General features: G+C 30.7%; 1 protein-coding gene and 1 long non-coding RNA gene across 7 annotated transcripts in view; one reads left to right on the forward strand and one right to left on the reverse strand.

Annotated features, from left to right (window-relative positions):
- LOC107457381 (Exchange protein directly activated by cAMP) overlaps window positions 1-21,797 on the reverse strand; it is a 274,203-nt gene that overhangs the window by 11,919 nt on the left and 240,487 nt on the right. The gene's annotated exons all lie outside the window — the stretch shown is intronic.
- On the forward strand, window positions 12,911-16,359 carry LOC122268734 (uncharacterized). The gene is made up of 3 exons (XR_011636178.1): window positions 12,911-13,637; window positions 15,462-15,675; window positions 16,236-16,359. It is a non-coding gene; the product is annotated as an uncharacterized lncRNA (long non-coding RNA).

Below are 21,797 nucleotides of genomic sequence, written 5' to 3' on the forward strand. Positions count from 1 at the left end.
ATATACAGGTGATTATCAAAATAATGGAAACACTTGTGAATAAAAGGGACATTTAAGAATTCGCTTCATAAGCATTAAAATATAATCTTAGCTACCAGTATTTTTTAATATAAAAAGTACATATAATATATATATATATATATAGTCGGACTTCTATTTAACGAACTTCCATTTTGCGAATTTCTATACTTTGTTTTCGAGGAACCAAGAACATTTTGGAGATTTTTTTCGTAAGATAACTTCCAAATACCGAAATGAATTTTCTATTTAAGGAATGTTCTGTGAAATTCACTTCACCTATATCCCATAATATTTCAACACATTTCAAACTTGTCAACGCTTTTGATGGGGAATTAACCTTTAATTAATTTTCGAAGCCACTTAACTTTTAGTGACAGCAGCTAAATCTAAATCCTTTCCCCTTTTGTTGGCATTTCAATAAACGAAAAACTCAGGCTAAATTAGCGGATTTTGTCAGCAGCAACTAATGAATAATTAAATTTTTTTTAATAATGAATGCAATTTTATAACTTAATACATAAATACATTTCAACTACATTGTATTTTATACAGCAGTTTTTCTTAGTTGAAAATATATGTAGCATGATAGTGTAACACTGGATAATGTTTAGCTATTTTCTTGCTTTCCACGCAAATTTCTTTTATCGTTAAGATTTATAAAATAAATAGTAAATATCAGTTTACAAGATAAAGGTGAATTAATTGCTATTTTAATTATGCCTAGAGTTTATGAATTTAAAACCAGTTTTGGGATGTTTAAGTATTTCCAAAGGTTGTTTTTAATTTAATAAATTTTCCATGTAACGAACTTATTATCAAGATTTAGCGCTAAATGGAGGTCCGAGTGAGTATGCAAAATCACACTGCTAATAATAACCATCCTCAGTGGTAATTAAATTGAAGATAAGTAGGTTTAAAGTTTTCATTGCTAAGGAAAATGTATAAGAAATGCTTTAGTTTGCTTAAACGAAGATTACCTTCAAGTTGAAGTATGAGTTGTGCTAGTATTGCTGCTGAAAAAATGTGTATTTTCATATTTACACCTGTTCTGAGTCCAAAACGCGTGTTTTTTTAGTTCTGCCACTATTGCAGCTCAAGAGCGACTTGTCGAATTTCTTGCTTTGCTGATTGGAGTAAAAAAACATAAATGATGAGGCATATGAATTATGAACTACAATAAATAAAAGTTGAAGTTAGAAGCATATTACAATAATTTCATTAACAAAATGGTTTTTTATTGATAAATTTTGTTTTTACTGTGAAAAACATACACAAACAACTACGTGGTAGTTTTGAATACTGTGAAAAACATACACAAACCACTACGTGGTAGTTTTCTATACTGTGAAAAACATTTTCGTAAAAAACATAAAAAATTTTCAGCTAAGCAATGAATGCAAAGCATTCATTGGGGTTAGTAAACGGAGCCTCCGAGCACTAAAAAAAGTTGAACGTTTCATCAGAAAAATAAGTAAAAAAAAAAAAAAAGGAAGTTTGAACAGATAAGCAATGCACTTAATAAAATATTTGATACATTTGTAACACATTTACATCATATTGTATTTCATTTAGAAAAGAAGTTAACGAAAAAAACAAAACAATTTTCTTTAATTGTTTTTAGTAAAAATATTTTTTAAAAAATTTATAAAAATATATCTTACAAATGATTTTTTTAATGCTATAGATGTTTTGCTAGATAAATGACAAATAACTTTTTTCTTACCCACAGCTTTATTAGTAAAATTGTAGTATTTTGTTATAGTTCAGAAATTTAAATTTGAATTCTTAGGCACTTATTTTAAATGCCCCTGAATAATGTTACATTCAGCTTAATGCAACTAATTAAATGAAAAAAATAATGTAATTTTAACAGATGTAGTTTTAATTTTTAAATAATTATTTATATAATTTTTTCTATTTAAATAATTATGCCATTTATCTAACTACAACATTTTAGTGATATTAAGAATTTAGGTATTGTATTACTTTATTACAACTACCAACATTCTAATTCTGAAATTAATATAATAAGCTAAATATATAGTGTTCACTCATTTTAGTCAAGTATTTTATTTTTTGTTAGTTTTTGAAATATTGCAGTCGCTGTTTCTAAATGATTACTTATAAATGGAAACCATTCTGGTGAAAATAAAATAGTATCTGAATGGTCAGCGATAAAATCTATCGCAAATAATTTTAGACCATTGTGTGAGTAGGTTTCAGCTAATGATACGATTTCAACCGCGTTTTTGTCAGTTATTTCTGACATCAGAATGGATGCACACATATCTTTGAGGCGAAGAACTTCGTACAAATCTGCTACTATTAGCAGATTTTTCGCTTTTTCATAATCTAGTTGATCAATTTCATCACAGTATATATAATTTATGAGTGATTTAAAGGCTTCAGTATTGACATCTTTAATTTCAACTATTTCAGCTTTCCCTTCAACCATGTCAGGTTTGAACATCGCTCTGAATACTGGCGACCTAGCTGATAAGATTGATCTGTGAGCTTGTAGTATTTCTTCACCAACTTTCATTTGAACATCACTAGTACTTTTATCAGAAAACAAAGTTCGAATATCTTGCTTCAAAGTTCGTTGACTATGAGCACTATTGGCATCAGCACGCGTTTTTTGTCCAGTTTCATAGATTACTGCTTCCGATTCGATTGTAGAAGAACATGTTAATTCACACAATATAATAATTTGTTTATTTTTGATATATTTATCACTTTCATGAATGATTTCAGTCACCGGAAATAAAGATGGCATTGTGAATCTATTGTTTTCTTTTGAAAATATATTTTTATCCATAATTGTGAAAATTTTGTTACCTTCATCAATTAAACTAATTTTGCAAGCGATGCATTGTCTTATATCGACTTCACGTCGGTTGATTGTGATTTTGACATGCTCGATGTCTTTTTCGAAAATTATAATGTATTTTGTTGAATCCGGAAAATACACAAATTTGGACGCAATGATCTGATTCTTCATATCCAAAAGTGCGTTTAGCTCAGTTTCTTCCCACGTAAATTGAATTCTTTGGTGATGAATTGTTATTTTACTTACTGCAATGCATTCAAAGGTATTTGTGACACTGAAGTTGGCACTGGAAATTGAACAATTAACGATCAAGAAGTCTTTATTGTGATGCATTATATCCTGTTCCAAAACGGCACTTTTTGTCAGGATATCTGCTTTTGAAACGTTATTTTCGTCAAAAGTTATATTTTTTTCCTCGTGAAAACCAAGCACGTTACCACTAGGTCCAATTATTTTTATTAAAAAATCAACGACAGTGCTTTTCATTTTTTCCACTTTGCACAAATCAAAACTTATACTGTCTCCATGCAATCTTGGATATAAGGTAATTTCCCATGGAATTCTATCGGAATTGTCGTTAGTGAATTTTGGGCTTGTGATCGACTCCTCACAGCAAAACGACACATTCTTAATTTTCCAGATGAAATTTAATTCATTTTCTTTAGCTCCTGACATATTTAATAGCAGGAAAATCTCATCTCTGTAGAAACTCCTCTTTTATTGTTTTGTTAGGTTTGCATACATTTGCAGGCTTGTGTGTTCTATTTAGGCTTATAAACCTTTGTCAAATAGAAGGACAGAGAGCACAAGGGATTCGAACCCGCTACCTTAATGCTTTGCACAGCGTTTGATGGGCGATACCACTCGACCTGGAAGGTACCCTTTCCTATTTGCTCTGCCGCTGATTACGCTGGTACATATACAACGTAAAGTGACTGTCTAGATTACGTGAGGTAGATGGCTCAGGGGATAGAGCGTTTGTCTTTCAATGAGGTGAATCCCAGCGATGGCTGGCCAATATGAATCCGCATCCGGCTTGCACCGACCACTGTGCTGGTGTGAAATAATAATAGTGGTAGACGGATCATGTTAGAGTCGCTTTTCCGTCAGGGTAACCATGGGAGATACTTGTGGTTTTCCTCTCCATGTGACACAAATGAGGGTTAGTTCAATCGAAAAGTCGTCCACTAAGCCAAAAGTCTTCCAATACTTGATCCAGGAGTTCCCTTTTCTTCCTAATAGGGTTCAAAATTACAAGGCTACGGAGTTGAATATTGATAGTCGTAAACCCAAAAAATTGGGTCGGCTGGTCAACGACGGCTATAATCTAGATTGTGTAAACCGCGAAGGGTCAGGAGATAGAGCGTTCGCATTTCAATGAGGTGATCCGGGTTCGAATCCCAGCCTTTGCTAGTTGATACAGTTCCACACTCGGCTTGCATCGACCTAAGTGGTGACGTTAAATATCCTCAGTGGTAGATGGGTCATGGGTTAGAGTCCCCTTGCAGCCAGGCTAACTGTGGGAAGTTATTTTCCACTCCATGCAACGCAAATGCGGGTTAGTTCCACCAAAAAGTCCTCCACGAAGGTAAAATAATGTAAATAATTCATCTAGGAGTTCCCTTGTCTTTAGGATTGAGTTCAAAATTACAAGGCAATAGAGTTTAACATTAGTAGTCGTAAAACCAAGATTGGGTTCGCTGTTCAACTACAGTTATAAAATAAAATATATAAATTCTGATTGCGTGGAGTCTTCATATTTTTAGCACACGAAAACAAAAGTTGCTAGTGATCTATCTTTTTGATACGATGAAGGATGGTGAAGAAAAGAGAATTTCAGTTTTAATTTCGTTTCTCATCATAATTATCCTCCCCATTAGAGAAAAACTATCATTAAAATTAAGTATTATTTTTCAAATTATTTATTTTACGGGTTCACTAAGTAATATTTCGATGTTATAATTAAAGATTTAAAAAGTAAGTTTTAATATGCGATACGGTCAAAAGGAAAAACTAAAGAAAAGAGTCGTTAAAGGCCGCTGTCGTGTAAATTCTGTCACAACTCATTTTTTGTTGATGGAAATGCACCTTATGTGTACTTTATTGTCATTTATATGAGATACAAAAATTTATTTCATTCTTATCCTAAATTATATTTCCTAACACGAAATCTTTGTTTAAAATGTGTTGAGGATTTTTTTGTAATTCAGTAATATGTAAAGAGTCATAATTTTCGTAATCATCAACATAGTGCAACATTCATAACACATTATTAGTTTAATACATTTGATTTTTTATAAAATCGTTGTTGAACAGCCGACTCAATTTTAGGTTTACGGCTACTAATATGTATTACACTCCGCAGCCTTTTAATTATGAACCCAATCCAGAAGACAAAGGAATTTCTGGAATAAATAGAACTTTAACTTCATGGGAGAACTTTAGCTTCATGGAGGACTTATTTTGATGAAACCTAGATTTGCATTACGTGGAGAGGAAAACCACTAAAACCTTATACAGTTAACCTGACGGCAATGGGGACTTTAACCTATTCTCCGTGTTCGGAATTCGTATCGGCCAGCCATTGCTGGGATTCGAACCTGGTTCACCTCTTTGGAAGGGTAAGGCTCTATCCCCTGAGCTACCACGACTCTAATATATATTATTTAAAAAAAATTTTAAAAGCTATTACGCATAAATGTTTTAAACATGCATATAAATGACCAAACCAAATAATCTATTAAAATTTTCCTTTGACGCCGGTTGAAGTTTCTAAAAATTTTCTATTTTAAATCTGTACCATATTTCGAAAAAACATTGAAGAGCCTGCAAAATATTTTGCTGTAATAGCATGCAACTAAATGGAAGCAAATGCTTTTGGACTATTTTTTTTCTTCAATTTTATTTAAATGACTTAAAACTCCTCATGCACCACAAAGTATAGCATGAGGCTTACAGTTGTAAGTAGAAAACAAAAGAAGAAAAATTTACAAATTTACATTAAAAACAAAATTCCGCAAAGCCGCAAGACTTTCAATACTTTTGACCAGTTCTGATAAGACAGGTGGCCAACAAATAGAAAGACGTCTCAAAACTATTTTTCTTTCAGTAACTTTTTTTTAAAAATCATTTTTCTGACAGTAGTGAAATAACAATTTCACTGTACGCACAACAGTTTAAAATTTTATCTGCATCTATAACCGCAAACACTGAGGGACAATTTTTTTTACTGTTGCGTGAAATTTTTGATCAGATATTAGATATTTTCGCGTCGCTGCTACAAGATTCCATTTTTATGCAATTTAATGATATATTCCTAACTAGGACTTTTTAAAACTCATACAAGTGAATACAAAGTTTTTCTACTTCCCTGTAGAGTAGGTAGTGGTGGAAAGTAGGTGATTTCACTTTATGATGACATGCGTTAAAGTCAAATTTTTCTTTTTCAAAGTCTGTATGTAAACTTTTACATCTCTGCCTCCGGTAAAAATCAGCTGATACGTCAATTTCGTAGCATTTGGAGGGTGTGAAATAGTTTTATTAAATTTCTTATAATATATCAAAAGTAGAGTTTATCCCATGAGGAAAAACAACAATAAATAATAAAGTTAAAACAAAGAACAATGAAATAGATTGGAACAATTAATTAAAATCTATTAGAATATGTCATTGAAGTAAAGTTGTGCCTCTTTAAATGCTAAATGGCTATCGACCTTTCAGCTACTGGACCGCGTCCAGTGAAGAGGTTGGGCGGGGTTCCTCTTTTTCTGAATATTGGTGGGTTCAAAAACCCAGTCCGGCTGATTTAAAGGGGCTCTGCATCTCTTATAAATCGGGGGAGTAGTACCCGTTAAGATTTCGACTGACAACCATGAATTTAAATACTTTTCGAGGTTAATGTTCGAGAATATTGAATTTCACCTGCTATCCAGATCTAAATTTAAAAATAATATCCCCACTATTTGGTATTTATGAGTGTTTAACTAATAGTTTGCGGGATCACGTCCCATGTAAAATGATATTTAATGAGTTGCAAAGCTGAAATCGATCTTTATTTGACAAAAATAGATGTTCGGTACATAGCCGTATAGTATATAGCCCCATAGCCGAAAAGAAAGTTGCACATCTAAAATTCGATTTCTCAGGAACTATTCTACCGATTTCGTTCAAATTTTGTATTTTGCCATGTGAAATTAGATACTTCAAAATGATGTAAAAAAATTTTATACCTTACAATTAAAATTTTTTCGACTGATATTAAATAAAATAATAAAGAATAATAAATATTTACTGAAACTTATTTTTTGAATAGAATTATGTTTGGATAAACGAATTTTATAATTATGTGCAAAATTTTTTCGACTCGTGCCAAAAGTTCTTGAGATAGGGCACAATACGCAAAAAGTAAAATTAACTAGGGGTCCAAATTTGGGCCGCTTTCCTAACCAAACTATTAGGACCATAATTTCCAGATTGTGACTACCCCCTATATTTTGAGGATCAGAAATCCGAAACCGTCGAAGAAAAAGGTATGTTTATTCAGATAAAGTACATTTTAGTGTCTGATTTCGTAACTTAAAATATTTTCTTCACTAATTAATTAACACATTTGAGGTCACTCCCTCATTAGGGTTGAGTTTTAGACAGTGAAGATCTATTCTTTAGGTCAAAAGCTATTCAGGGTGATAGATTCTTTTCTTTGGAAAGGGAATTGTACAAACTTTATGTTTTCACTAAAATTAAATTTACAGTTAAGGCGGCCAAGGATAAGATATAAAAGTCAAATGATGATAATGATTAAATAATAAGTGGCCGAGATAGCCTGATTGGTACGGTATTGAGACCATATCCAAGAGTTCGTTGGTTCGATCCCATCCGGTCGAATACTTCCTGTGTAGTAAATGGTGACTGACGCACGTTAAATCTGTCGAGTCTCAAAGTCCTCCATGTTCCCATAACAAATCAATATCTCTCTGAATATTGATCCAGGAGTTTCCTTCTCTTTCAGATTGGTTCAAAATTACAATGCTACGGAGTTGAACATTAGTAGTCGTATACCCAAAAATTGGGTCAGCTGTTCAACGACGAATATATAACATAAAATAAAATTTACTTAATAATTACAACAAAAGTGATGAGTTTCAACCTAAATAATTTCTGGTTGAAACGAGTTTCGAACCCGGCTCACACCGACCACAGTGCTGACGTAAAATCATCCTCAGTGTTACATGGATTATTATGGGTTAGAATTCCCTTGACATCGGGCTAACCATGAAAGGTTGCTTACCTTATGTAACGCAAGTGCAGGTTAGTCCCATCAAAAAGTCCTCCACAAAGGCAAATTTCTCCCAATACTTGATATAGGAGTTTCCTTCTCCTAGTCTTCTAAATTGGGTTCAAAATTACAAAGCTACTGAGTTGAACATCAGTAGTCGTAAACTCAAAATTGGGTCGACTGTTTAACGACTGTTATAAAATAAAATAAAATCTATCTGACTGGAGGGATAGAGCATATGCCTCCCAATGAGGTGAAGCAGATTCACATCTTAGCTGTGACTCGTTGTTAAGAATTCCCGTCTCGCACCAATCACAGTGTTGATGTAAAAATATCCATGGTGGCAGACGGATCATGGGTTAGAATTCCTTGCTGTCGGGCTAACCGGTGGGATGTTTTTATGATTTTTCTCTCTATGTAACGCGAATGCGTGTTAGTTCCATAAAAAATCCTCCCCAACGGCTAGTTTGTCCAAATGCTTTGTTCAGGAGTTCTTTTGTTTTCAAGGTTGGGATAAAAATTATGAGGCTATACAGAGTTAAATCGTAACTTAGAAGTCGTGAACTCAGAAGTCGTAAACTCAGAATTGGGTCGGTTGTTCAACGTCAGTTATAAAATACAATACTATCAATGGTGAGCAGGCTCGAATCCCAGCCGTTGCTGGTTGACAAGAATTCTGCTTCCGACAACAGTGTTGGCGTAAATTATTCTCAGTGGTTGAAGGATCATGGGATAGAATCTCCTTGCCATCGGGCAAACCCTTGGAGGTTTTTGTGGTTTTCCATGTAACGCAAATGCGAGTTAGTTCCGTCAAAAAAAATCTAACTAAGGCTAGTTTGTCTCAGTCCTTTATCCGGGTGTTCCCTTGTGTTCTGGGTTGAGTTCAAAATTACACGGATATGGAGTTGAACATTGGAAATCATAAACTTAGAATTGGGTCAGTTTCTCAACACCAGTTCTAAAATTAATACAATGCGAACTAAATTCACATAAGTAAGAAGATGGTAAATTTGACTGACGCTACCAAACCAAAAATCCTTGTTCGTTAAAAATTATTTCGTGATTGTAAACAATTCTTTCGTATTCCTCCAATCCAGTGGTCCACGGACCATCGTTTGGTGACCACTGCTCTTTAGAGCAGCAAGTGTTGAAAACCCAGCTTAGTATGAAGTAACAAAAGGAATGAGAATAATCGAAGCTTTCTCAGTTAGAACAGTTACTTTATTTCTTAGAGATATTCGAATATCAATCAACTTTTTCAATTAATTAGTACCTTTTATTCTTTTGAGTAACAACAATTTACTATTAATGGATTAATGTTAGACTTGAAAACACTTACGTTTCACCCCACACCTCTCCCTACGGCACACGAAGGAGAAGCGGAATACGGTTTTGTGGAGCCCTTGCCCTTCACATTGAAAGACTGGGGGAGTAAAAGCGAAAACACTACACATACACTTATATATATATATATATATANTCACACTATAGTATTAATATATTTTGCTTTGGCTATATTGATACAATATCAGAAAGCACTCTTTTTTGCGTATATAATCGTGTGAGCTGATGAAAAGATTATATCTTTTTTTTCCGGTTTTTTTAAATAAAATTTCATCCCTTTTTTTTATTTATACAGTGGTGGTCAAAAGTGTGGGCATTTTTTTAAAGTTTCATGTTTTTCAACTTTATGTGCTTGTAGAATATATTAATTTTCACTTCAATACAAACGTTTATCGAGTTTATTGCAATTTTATAAAGTTTTGACCGATGTTTTGTTGAAATTTTCCAATGTTTTATTGAAATATCATAATGTTACCATCGTGTTCCGCGAAACAGGAATGGCGCCGAACATAAGTCGCCAATTTCGCCAAGGGGCACCCTCAAGTATATTTTTACACCTAACTCACATGCTCACATCAAATCAACAATGCTGTCAACCGACAAAATATTTTAGTTTCAATCAGACAAAAAGCAAATTATATAATAAAAACATACGTAACTGAAATTCGAAAAATTAAATTAAGCAATTTAATTTTTTTGTCACATTGAATACTAATTAAAAAACAAATGTAAAATGAAATAGTTATGTTATCAATGATCAATAAACATTTTTGTCTGAATTGTTATAAAAATATAAGGTGAAAACAATAAAATTAAAAATTATTTACAATAGATCTCTGAATATTCACAAAACCTAGCTATGTACATTTTTCATTGAATTTTCTTTTCACATCATTTTGTGTACCAATAATTTGCACTTTTCTGGGAATTCCAATATTTGAATTTGCCCCGTTGATAAATTGAAGAAAAAACAAATTCACTGTTGATGTCAAAGCATTCACATTTTTTATATTCAACAAGATGTGAGAAAAAAGATATGTTTCTCAGATTAGTAATATTAAATGTTCATTGCAAAAATATGCTTTCAGTTTTTTTTAATAATATACAACATCTAGGTATTATTAATAGCTTCATGGATTGTATACACATGCAGTTTTTAACTGCAGTCATGAGTCAATGAGTTAATAATAAACCATTAACATTAATAAACCATTAACATCAGAACAACATTAATATGCCATGCACAACCATGTTATAACGTCAATGTAATCAATTTGAAAACCTCGGACCACCTAAAGTAAGAACTGGTTGATCTTGTAAACACGAAAGTGACCAAAATTTCGAACTGTTCTCCTGCCTAAACTATTGGTACCATTTTGCAGATTGCGGCTGACCGCTTTATTTACAAGGTCGATAAAAATACTCTCATAGCAATGATATTTTAAGTTACGAAATTAAACTAAAAAAGCGTTTTTTTTCTGAAAAAAAAAGGCATACTTTTTTTTCCGATGCTAAAACTTATCTTCCCTGAATCTAAGTTTTTCCTACACAAAAACGTAATTTCTTTGAATAAACATACCTTTTTTCGACTGAAAAACGTATTTTTCTGAACGAATTTACGTTTTTTCAACACCAAAACGTACTTTCTTTAAATAATCATATTTTTTTCGATTAAAAAACACGTTTTTTTCCCCGATTAAACATACTTTTTTCTTGACTAAAAAATATACTTCCTCTGAAAAACATACTTTTTTTTCCGACTCAAAATCATATTTTCCCTGAATAAGCATACTTTCTTTTACGATGGATACTTTGACTTTAAAAATATGGGAAGATAACTGCAATCTGGAAAATATGGTTGTGGCACTCAATTATGAAGCTTGTTTATCTGAAGATAATTCTTTCCTGAAAATTATTTATTATTTTTTTTATTTTTGAATGTACTAAAAATGGTCTACGCGTGCAAACTTTTAATCCAATTTAATATACGTAATTTTAAATCGTGAAGTTCAAAATTTTTTGGAAATTGGTCAAATAGTTCTTGAAATTGAAAGATACGACTTATCTGAGATAGCGAAATAGACAAAAAACATTTGGGGGAATTTAGTTTTTGATCGCAATCCTTAAGACCATATTTTCCGACTTGCGGCTACTACCCATATTTTAAAGATAAACAAGTTTCTTGAATATATTCAGGGAAAGTACGTTTTTATTCATGATTTCATAACATCTGCACAAATTAATTTACATATTTATCGTTAGTTATTACAAATCATTAAGACTATGTTTCTAAAAAACCGATCGTTAAATCAAAATATATCTCCTTTTTTAGCGCATTAATTACAATTTTCAGACATTTTTTAGAATTTCCGGTTGCTTTAATTTACTTTTTTGAAATGTATGAAACAAGAGCCATCACATGCTTTATTTCGGCAAGTCTTAAAAAATTAACATGTTGTTTGATATTCCTTATATATTTTATTCATACTACGTATTAGCAAAACAGCATGAGTTTAAAGCGTTATAGCAAATTTTAAAATAAAAGAGTAAACATTGTGTGAACATTGTCCAAAAGTGTACAAAGGAAATATTCATATTTTGCATTTTTTAGGAGTGATAAAATGTTTAATGTAACCATCCAACTGAACAAAAGACCCAATTGAAACATTATGACAACTTTAATTAAGTCAATAACAACACAACAATAGTAATGATAGTATTATTATTAATTTTAAATAAATAAGATTCAAATTTTCTGTTTTAATGGTTTTCGTCACAAAAATTTTCTTCATATTACATCTGTTAACATTTTAAAAATCTTTCTTAGTTTTCGTGAAAATAGTTGCGAGCTAATATTTTTGACTGGCTTCTACCTTTTGAACTGAAATTTCACGCTCTGCTAATAAGGATTTTTAAAGTTCTTTCCTCTAGGAAATTAAAAAAGCCATAGTTTAAGTGCCTTACACTTGTGTGAAGCAAAGCGAAAATATAATTTTAAACTAAAAAATACCATCTTTCGTGAGGAATAATCTGGGCTTTTGATCGGACAAAGTTCAATATTTTAAAAGTTACAAAACTTTTTTAAAATTCTCTAATATAGCGTTATTGTTCCACCTAGATAAAAATTATCAAAGTCACTACCTCGTTGTCAATTTTTGAAAAATTTATGAACCCAAATAATGCAGTATTGGAGCAAGCTTTTAAATATAAAAAATTGTAAACTACAAACGCTTTTCGTTTACACCAAATTTTGGCTTTTTTACATATTGACGTTTAACGCCATTTTCAGAATAAGCGTAGAGAGAGCTGACTATAGGTTAAACTCTACCTAACAGTCATGGGTAACTGTTGCAAATTCACAGCTGTTATGAAAAATATCATATTATTCGCAAAAAAAACATCATTTCTTACAACGACGGCAACCATCGAAAAACGGTTACATGTAGTTTTCATCCTCGCACCTGTTTGACACCCCCCTCTTCCAGTTGCTCAAAGGGAGTGGCTGGGTAGGGAATTAGGGTTAGTGTATGTTTATAGTCATTGTCATGCCAAGGGCTGTATGCAAATTTCGCCAATGTGGGGAATCACAACTTGGGGGCACATAACGTAAAAATATACCCCTTTTCTCCTGAAAGAATTGACTGCGCGTGCTCGAGAAATCGAAACTGCGAAATAATGGGGGGAACACTTCGTCCGCACTCCTAGCTAGTAGTATCGATATCATAAGTAGAAATCGATGTTTATAGAAACCCATTCCACAAACGTACGAGTTCTAAGCAAATTATTTTGCAATAGTATGAATCAAAAAAAAAATGTAGATCCTTTTCTTTCTGAAAATCGCAAATCTTATCCTCGTTCATTTTTCTTTGCTAAATTTAAAATGGCCTTATATTTCTTGCCAACGTCAAGAGGAGGAAAAAATCTAATATTAGATAATGAAATCTATTATCTAAAAAATAGAAAAAATGAATTTAGCTATTGGCGATGCCGAAGATTCCAACACTCTTGTCCGGCGCGTGTAACGTTAGTAAATGACGTTTTAAAAACGCGTGTCGGACAACACAACCACGAGTCCGCTGAGGGGCTAATTGCTAAAAAGGAATTTGAGGAAAATTTGAAAAAGAGAGTTGTGGCTGAAGGGACGACGCCTATCCCAAAAATTTACAAGTGAGTATCAACTTTATTTGTATATATATATATTAATATGAATTTTTTTTATATCTGGCTCGCATTAAAAATGATAGGTCACCCATGATCGCATTTCTAATACACGATAAAATATCTTAACTAATTAACCTATTAGACGCCAAAGCTCCCGCTATGGAAACAAACTCTTTATTCCAGAAATTCAATTATTTGTATTCGATTTTTATAATAAAAATAGATAAAATGTGAAAATAGTGGGTATTTTTCCATTCGCTTTTTTTAAACACAAAGCTGAAAAATATTAATTGCAGAAAATGCTCAGTACTAAGTTTTCCTTAATACCAGCTAATTCAAAATTTTATTACAAGCACTTGATAATGACTTCCAGTTTGTCAGTCCCGAAATGGGAGCTTTGGCAAGAAGTGTGGAACTATCAATAAAAATAAAACAATTTGCAAAATTTTTTTTTTTTGCTTAACATGTTCATTATTAAATGTAATAATTCCAAAAAATTGAGAAGAAAAAGAAATACATCGACATAGCGGCACACAATGGGTTTAGTCTTAAAATTAAATTATATCATACTTTTTCATGCCTGCATTAAATTTAGTATATGTTTGAGCAACTCGATATTAATTGAAAAATTTATTCTCTTTTAAGAGAAACGTCGTATTTAAAAAATCTCATTTTTAAAAAAATTTTTTGGAACTCATAAGAAAACTTCATTTTTGCAAAAATTTATGATACAAAATTTTTTAGGACATGAATACTTCGTCACTTTCTCCCAAAGAATGTTATTTTCTGTAACTGATACATAGAATAAAAAATATTTTTTTAAATGAAGGTTTGGATTATTTTTATTTTAAAGTTGGAGAAATTTTAATCAAATTTCTTTATACAATTGTCATTGATTGAAATCATTTGAAGCATTCAGCCTATTAAAATTATTTTTACATCAGTTATATAATAGATAACTTTGCTTATCTGATATATTTTACAGAGATATAGGAATTATTTTAAATATTTTAACAAATATTAAACCATTTAAAAGAAATTTAAATAGTTAATAAAAAAAAATTTTGAATAGCCAATATCCATTATAATTTTTATTTAATATTATAATTTTTAACTAAGGGTTCAGTGGTATATTGATTGAATTCTATATTTTAACAATCAACCTTGTATTACAGAATAAGTTCTTCCTTTTTTACAGTCACATAGGAATTATTTTAAATATTTAAGCAAATATTAAAACTATTTAAAAACAAATGGAAACAACTATTAAATAATAATAATAATTATTTTTTTCTTTTCATAGTTAAGATCTCCTTGATATTATAATTTTTAACAAGGGTTTTAGTGGTAAAATTTCCAAATTATCTTATTAGAAAATCTGAACTTAAATGAAATATAATTGCTTGATTTAAATCAAATTTATTGAATTCTATATATATATATATATATTAACAATAATGCTTGTATTACAGACTAAGACTAAAACATATCAATAATATTTGTTTTTTTTTAAAGAGGTCTGTCTAATATGGCTTTACCTAAGCTAATTCTTACTCGTACCTTCATTTTTAGCAGCTCTAACTCATTATCCAAAAACTTATTATACATCCTTATTTATACTATAAATAAATATTACACATTAATAGATGTTTGCTGGCTTGTCATGATTTTTTTGATCTAAGATTATTTTATTTCGAATTTCAATTGGAAAAAAATTTTAGAGTTGGAATTTTTAAGATTTCAAAATTTTAGCAAAACATTTGTATATTTAAAAGTGCATGCTTTTTTTGAAATAGAGTTTAACTTATTTTATTTCTTGCATAATTTTAGTAATGAAATTGGAAAAGAAGCTACCTCTGTGGAAAATGCTGCCAACATTCCATCGTATAACACGATAAAAAACAGACTTTATAAGGCAAGACACGAGATGAGGCCTGTTTTGCCTAAAGCCATAGAAGAATTACTTCTAACTGAAGAATGGTGCAGGATCAAGGAGAATAATTTCTTGCTTGTGGATGATGGAAGCGGAGATGAAAGATTTTTGGTAAATATTAAAATGAAAATACTTTTTATAAATAAAAAGATATATCAAGGAGTTGGTGAAATTTTAGCTAAAAAGTTAATATTTTGAGAAAAAAATTTTAAAAAAAATGAAGAAAAAATTGCTATTTACCTTTAAAAGCTATGACAAAATAAAAAATTGTGCAAATTTAAATAACATTAAATTGTAGTTCAAATGTATTATAAATTTGAATATATCATAACTTATGTGAGAACTTTCATTTAACAAGGTAAGATTGGATAATGTTTAGTCTACAATAGTTTCATTACATTGGGATACTATAGATAACACACTTTAAAAGAAACTTACAAATACAGAAAGAAAAAAAACAAATAGGTTGATTTTCTCTTATTTAGTAGGATAAATAATTTGATATCTAATCAGAAAATGATTCTAATTTACAAATATAGAAAAGATAATCACTATAAACAATTTGATACCTAATCAGAAAATGATACTAATCTACAAATACAGAAAAAGACAAATAGGTTGATTTTCTCTTATTATCTATATTTTTTATAATGTTAAAAAATTTTTTCTAGGTATTCTGTACAGCTGAGAATTTGAAGTTGTTATGTTCATCTCATAAACTGTGGATGGATGGAACATTTAAAATTGTACCACGGTTGTTTAAACAACTGTACACTATCCATTCACGGTTTATGGAAACTCAATTTTTTTTATTTAATGTCTCTTTAATTATTCAATTGTAACTACCACTAAAACTTACATTTCAAATTATTTATATTGAAAAAAAAAACATACTTTGCATTCCCTTTCAACAGAAAAATAGTATGCTATAAAAAATTGTTAATTTCAATCTTATTTAATAAAATTTTGAATTTTATTAGTCATTACTTTTTGCATTTTCAGTTACCAGTGACAACCCTGTAGCCCTTTTTTTTTTAAATATCTTTTAACATATTCACATCTAAACTATAAAGCTGAATTACCTTCGTCAAGAACCAGAGAGCAAACATATCATTTGATTTCAGGATTTTCAGAGTATTAGAATTAATTTCAAGTTTTTAAAAACAGCTTTATCAAATTAAAATTGGATTTAACCAACAAAAGAATTTTGTGTACAATTTTTTAATAATTTATACTTATAAATTTAATTTCATATACATTAAAACAAGCTGTCATTTTTACAATAATATTTTGGTTTGATTACCTTGGGGCAGAAAGAATTCGTTACATTGACCCTGCAAATTCTGTTGCCAGAGGTCCTAAAAAATAATCTTTAACAACTTGTTATTTTATATATTAAAAAACTGCTTCAAAAATTTAACCAATTTATTATTTTACCAATAAAAATTCATTATAGGTTCAAAGACTTGGCCTAGTAAGGCACTACAGAACTGATGAGCATATAAGAAGGTGGATCCGACGTATTGCAGCACTTCCTCTAGTACCACCAGAGGAAGTAAGTAACGCCTACCTTTTGATAAAACAGGAGGATCCGTCCCAATATGTGCCTCAAGCAATTGACATGTACACGTATTTGGATAAGACATACTTGAACGAGGTGGACGTCCTGTTTGAAAAGTGAGTTTTTTCATAGTTAAATTCAAAATTTTTATTTTAAGATTACATTTAAACCAAGTTAACTATCATTATTTAAGTTAGTTACTGATTTCAAATTTTAATCAAATCATGGATTGAGTAGAATGTTGGGTTCGTAATTCGTGTGGACCAGCCACCACTGAGATTTAAACCCAGATAGATTGGGTGGCAAGCGCTCTGAATATATAGCCATTAATATGCTTGTTTAAACTTGAAATAAACGTTGTCCTTTAATTTTATCGTTTGGACATCCAGCCCTGGCTGAGGTGTTAGGAATGCATCATATATGACAGCACTTTTACTTTCGTTACTTGTACCGCCGGTACAAGTAAAAAGTACATACTTTTACTTGTACTTTCGTTACTTTTTTAGGGAAAAAGTACAAGTATTTGTAACGGAAATGTCGGATGAAATCGTTATTTTTTTCTAAAACTCGGTAAGCTTTCTAAAAAAAAAATATTTATTAAAAAAAATTGCTTATGTTTTTTTTAATTTATTGATTAATTTAATGGATTTATTTTTAATTAACGGAAAGCATATAAATTTTCAATCCATATCCAATCGTAAAAAAATTATATGTGAAATATAATACTCCAGTACCTTCTAGTGGTGCGCTTATTCAGCCAAGCACATTCTAAGAAATTCTCGCAGCAGACTCAGTGACACCACTTTCGAAATGCAATTATTTTGCAAAATGAACTTCATTAAAGAATGTTACACAAATTGAATGCGTGGAACATGCTTCTAGAAAAATCTGATTATGAATGAAGGACATTCATTTAGCCGCATATTCGATCAAAAAAGTGCAAAATGAGGAAAAAGGTAATGGTGAATAAAAAAATTTTTAAGAAATTCAATATCAAGGGAAATAATATTTTGAACTAAAAATCAAGAAAAAGTTATGAAACAAGTAAAAAGATCTAATTTTACTATGCAATACAGAGTTAGTTTATGTTTAAAATTACCTTGACAAATACAAATCAATAATTCTCGTATCAGTGTTTAAAAATACTCAAAATACTGCCATAAATTGAAATACATCTAATTTTTGTATTTTTTCAGAAAAATTTGGAATCATTTCCATAGTGGGAATGAGAGAACCACAAATCACGTGGAAGGGTGGCATTCTAAATTGAACAGAAGAACCCAAACCCACCACCTAGATATTTTTTCTATGATTACTTTACTGAAAGAAATCCAGGTGGAAGATCAAGGGAAGAGAAATATGCTTATTGCAGGTCGAGCAACCCCCCAGAAGCAGCGAGCAGCATACAAAATACTAAATGAACGACTCAGTGGTCTCAAAGAAGAGTTTACGAGAGGGACACGGACCCTGCCAGCTTATATAGATGCTGTATCACATGTAACAACATTGAAAGGTGTTGAATGTTGAATCTGCATGGAAATTTTTGTACATATATATATATATATAAATTAAATGAAAATATAGATTTTAAATGATTTTTTTTATGTTTTGTTGAAACTAAATGAACTTTTTCAGCTGTCTTTTTTTTTTTTATGAATAAAGATGTTTTTGTGTTTGTTTGTGCATGTATGTATATATATGTAAGTATATATATATATATATATATATGTATATATATGTAAGTATATATATATATATGTATATATATATATATATGTGTGTATATATATATATGTATATAGATATTCACACACATAATATTGATATATTTAAATAAAAAAGATTTTAATTGGATATTGACTTGGTCTATTAATCATTAGCTTTGTGTTTTCCATGTATTAAAACACACATTTTTTTTTCTTATTACCGTCACACAACATTTTAAAAATTTCTTCCTAAACGTTTTTTCATCAGTTGTTGAAGAAAGTTCAGTAGCTGACTACAACTAATTTAATGTAATTGAGGTAAACTAAAGCTATTTTTTTAGAAATTTATTGATAAATCCTCTTAAAAGACTAAAAAGAAATAAAATCATTTTTTACATACATTTCATTCTAATATAATTCTATTATATCTCATTTTTTAAACTATTGATTATTTTTAAACTATTGATGATTAGATGTCATAATTAGTTAATAAGTAGGATATATTACAAATAAAGGTGGCCAAGGATAAACAAAACTGAAGATTAAGTGATTGCGTTGCCACCTTTCTTAAACAAAATTATTGCATGACTAGTCTGCCCTTGGAATTTAAGGAGACATTCATACTGGGTGCTCGCGCAGTTTTGTTTGAACAGTAATTATTAATGGAGCATTCTCACTGCTGCAATCCAATCTTCAGTAAAGCAATTTGTCAAATATTTAGTTGAGCAATTTGTTTTACTTAAAGTTTCTATATATTCTCACGCCGGTCTTTGTCGTCGTATTTCACCTATATGCTTTTCAAGAATAAGAATCCTTAGAAACTGCATATAAGACGAATTGCATGCACAATAGTTGCAGTAAGAACATTCCTTAAAACGCTTTCTCGATCAGGCCTGACATTTATGGTAGATGAATTATTTAAATTTTCTTAAGCCGTGAAAAAGATGTAAACATATTTTTCAAACTGCCAATAAAACATAATACTGAAAATAATGTATGAATATTTTTGAACATAAGAAAACTTTTAGTTAAATTTTTTTCATTACTTTCATATCAATGTGCCTCGTTCCAGCGAAGAAGAATTCTTTGATTTAATTCTGATTTACGCTCAATGTAATAAAGTTTCCCTCTGTTGCAGACATGGAATTTCAGCAAAGGAAGATCACAATCAAGACACTTTGCGCAGCTCATATTTGAAGACTATGGAAGCCTTGGCCAGTGCCGGATTAAGCGTACGCGGAGCCCTAGGCCACTCACATTTTTGGGACCCTTAGATTAAATTTTTTTATCGTATATTTTCCATTTATTCAAATATAAAAGTATTTATTTATCTTTTCATTTAAGAAGACATATTTAAAACTAAAATAAATGATAATAAATTAAATTTTACTTTATTTTGTTAAATTAGAACTAAAAAATAATCATAACATTTTATAATCATTACATGTATATTTGAAAATGTTTCGCTTTTTAATTCATTGTTTTTCTTTACTTTTTAAAATTTATTTTCAAACTATAAGTTTTCAAAATTTATATTCGTTGAACTATAGCTGCTCAATGGGTTATTGGCGGCGGCCTTGGAAGCATCCCTCAGGATGATAAGAAGACATGCCATCAAACCTTTATCCTCTGCAGAGGGGAGGGTGACCCCGCTTCGGTAGTCAAGTGACCTGTGTGCGAAGTCGAGCATTTTACGGTAGAACAATTAATGGAGAACCAATGTTGCACACCCTCGGTCGCATCGCAGGCTGATCAAAGTCCTTACTCACCTCACACTGAACACAGCTAGTGATGCTTGACTTTGTTGATCTGATGGGAACCGTATCGTTACGATCAGTCCTTAGTGGGACCCTTTACCATCAACAAAGTATTCTATAAACGTGTGTTGCCAGACATGGGTGCCAGATTTTGGGCTCAGTATTATAGCCAGGTCACATAAGCAAGAATTTGTTGCCTAAATTAAATTCTTACATCTGTAGATAAATTTTCGGAGCTTTTCGACAAAATAAATACAAGATCACATGGTTTCAATTTGATGGTGCTTCTTCCCAGTAGGCTCTCCAACAAAATTAAAATTAGAAATGCATGCGAGAGCATTTCTCTTGAGAAAATAGTGCGTGCACACAACACTGAAAGACTTTGCTTATGTATTGGAATAAACGGTGGAATTTAGCGAGAGGAATGTTCTATTTTTTAAAAAGACTCGAAAGTTATTAAAGAATAATTAACGTAACAAGGTATTTAGATGTATTTTCTAAGTTAAAATTTCTTTTGAATATGCGTTGTCTACAGATATATAATAATTGTAATGTACATTAGTTCTAAACATAGCCAAATAATAATTTTACTTTATGCTGATTTATTTTATATTAGTTCTTATTCACTGACTTATATGTTGATTGTGAGAATCAAGATATATCGTAATATGTTAATAAATTCTTAATAAAACTCGTAATTTCTTAATAAAAATAGTAGGTACAACTTTCATAATTTTACTTAATGAGTAGTACAATTTTCTTAGTTTAGAAAAAGGAAGATTTGCGAAATAAATGTGTAAATAGATTTTTATTTTTTTGAACAGTTTTTTAAATTGTTTCTTTAGAGCAGGAATTTCCAACTGGCGGCCCGGGGGCCGCATCCGGCCCACGAAGCCTTTTTTTGTGGCCCGCGAACTAAAATATATTAGCTGTCATTTTTTTGCGGACAATTTTCGTTAAAACTCTATATGGGTTTAAAATACTTTTCTCGTTAATAGAAACCTAATTTCTTCCTTTCTGTTAAATTTAACATACCAATGGTGCAAAAAAATTTATTTCTCGGATTTTGCATCTAGGAAAATATTTATTCAAATACAAAAATAATCGTGTATGTTGCTCTTTTTTATTTCATTTTTTTGTATTTTGTGAATATAATTCAGCGTGTGGGTATCAAAAATTTTCTCGAAGAAATTCTCCGAAACTCACTCA

This window comes from Parasteatoda tepidariorum, chromosome 2 (assembly GCF_043381705.1).
Source record: "Parasteatoda tepidariorum isolate YZ-2023 chromosome 2, CAS_Ptep_4.0, whole genome shotgun sequence".
Classification (NCBI taxonomy): Eukaryota; Metazoa; Arthropoda; class Arachnida; order Araneae; family Theridiidae; genus Parasteatoda; species Parasteatoda tepidariorum.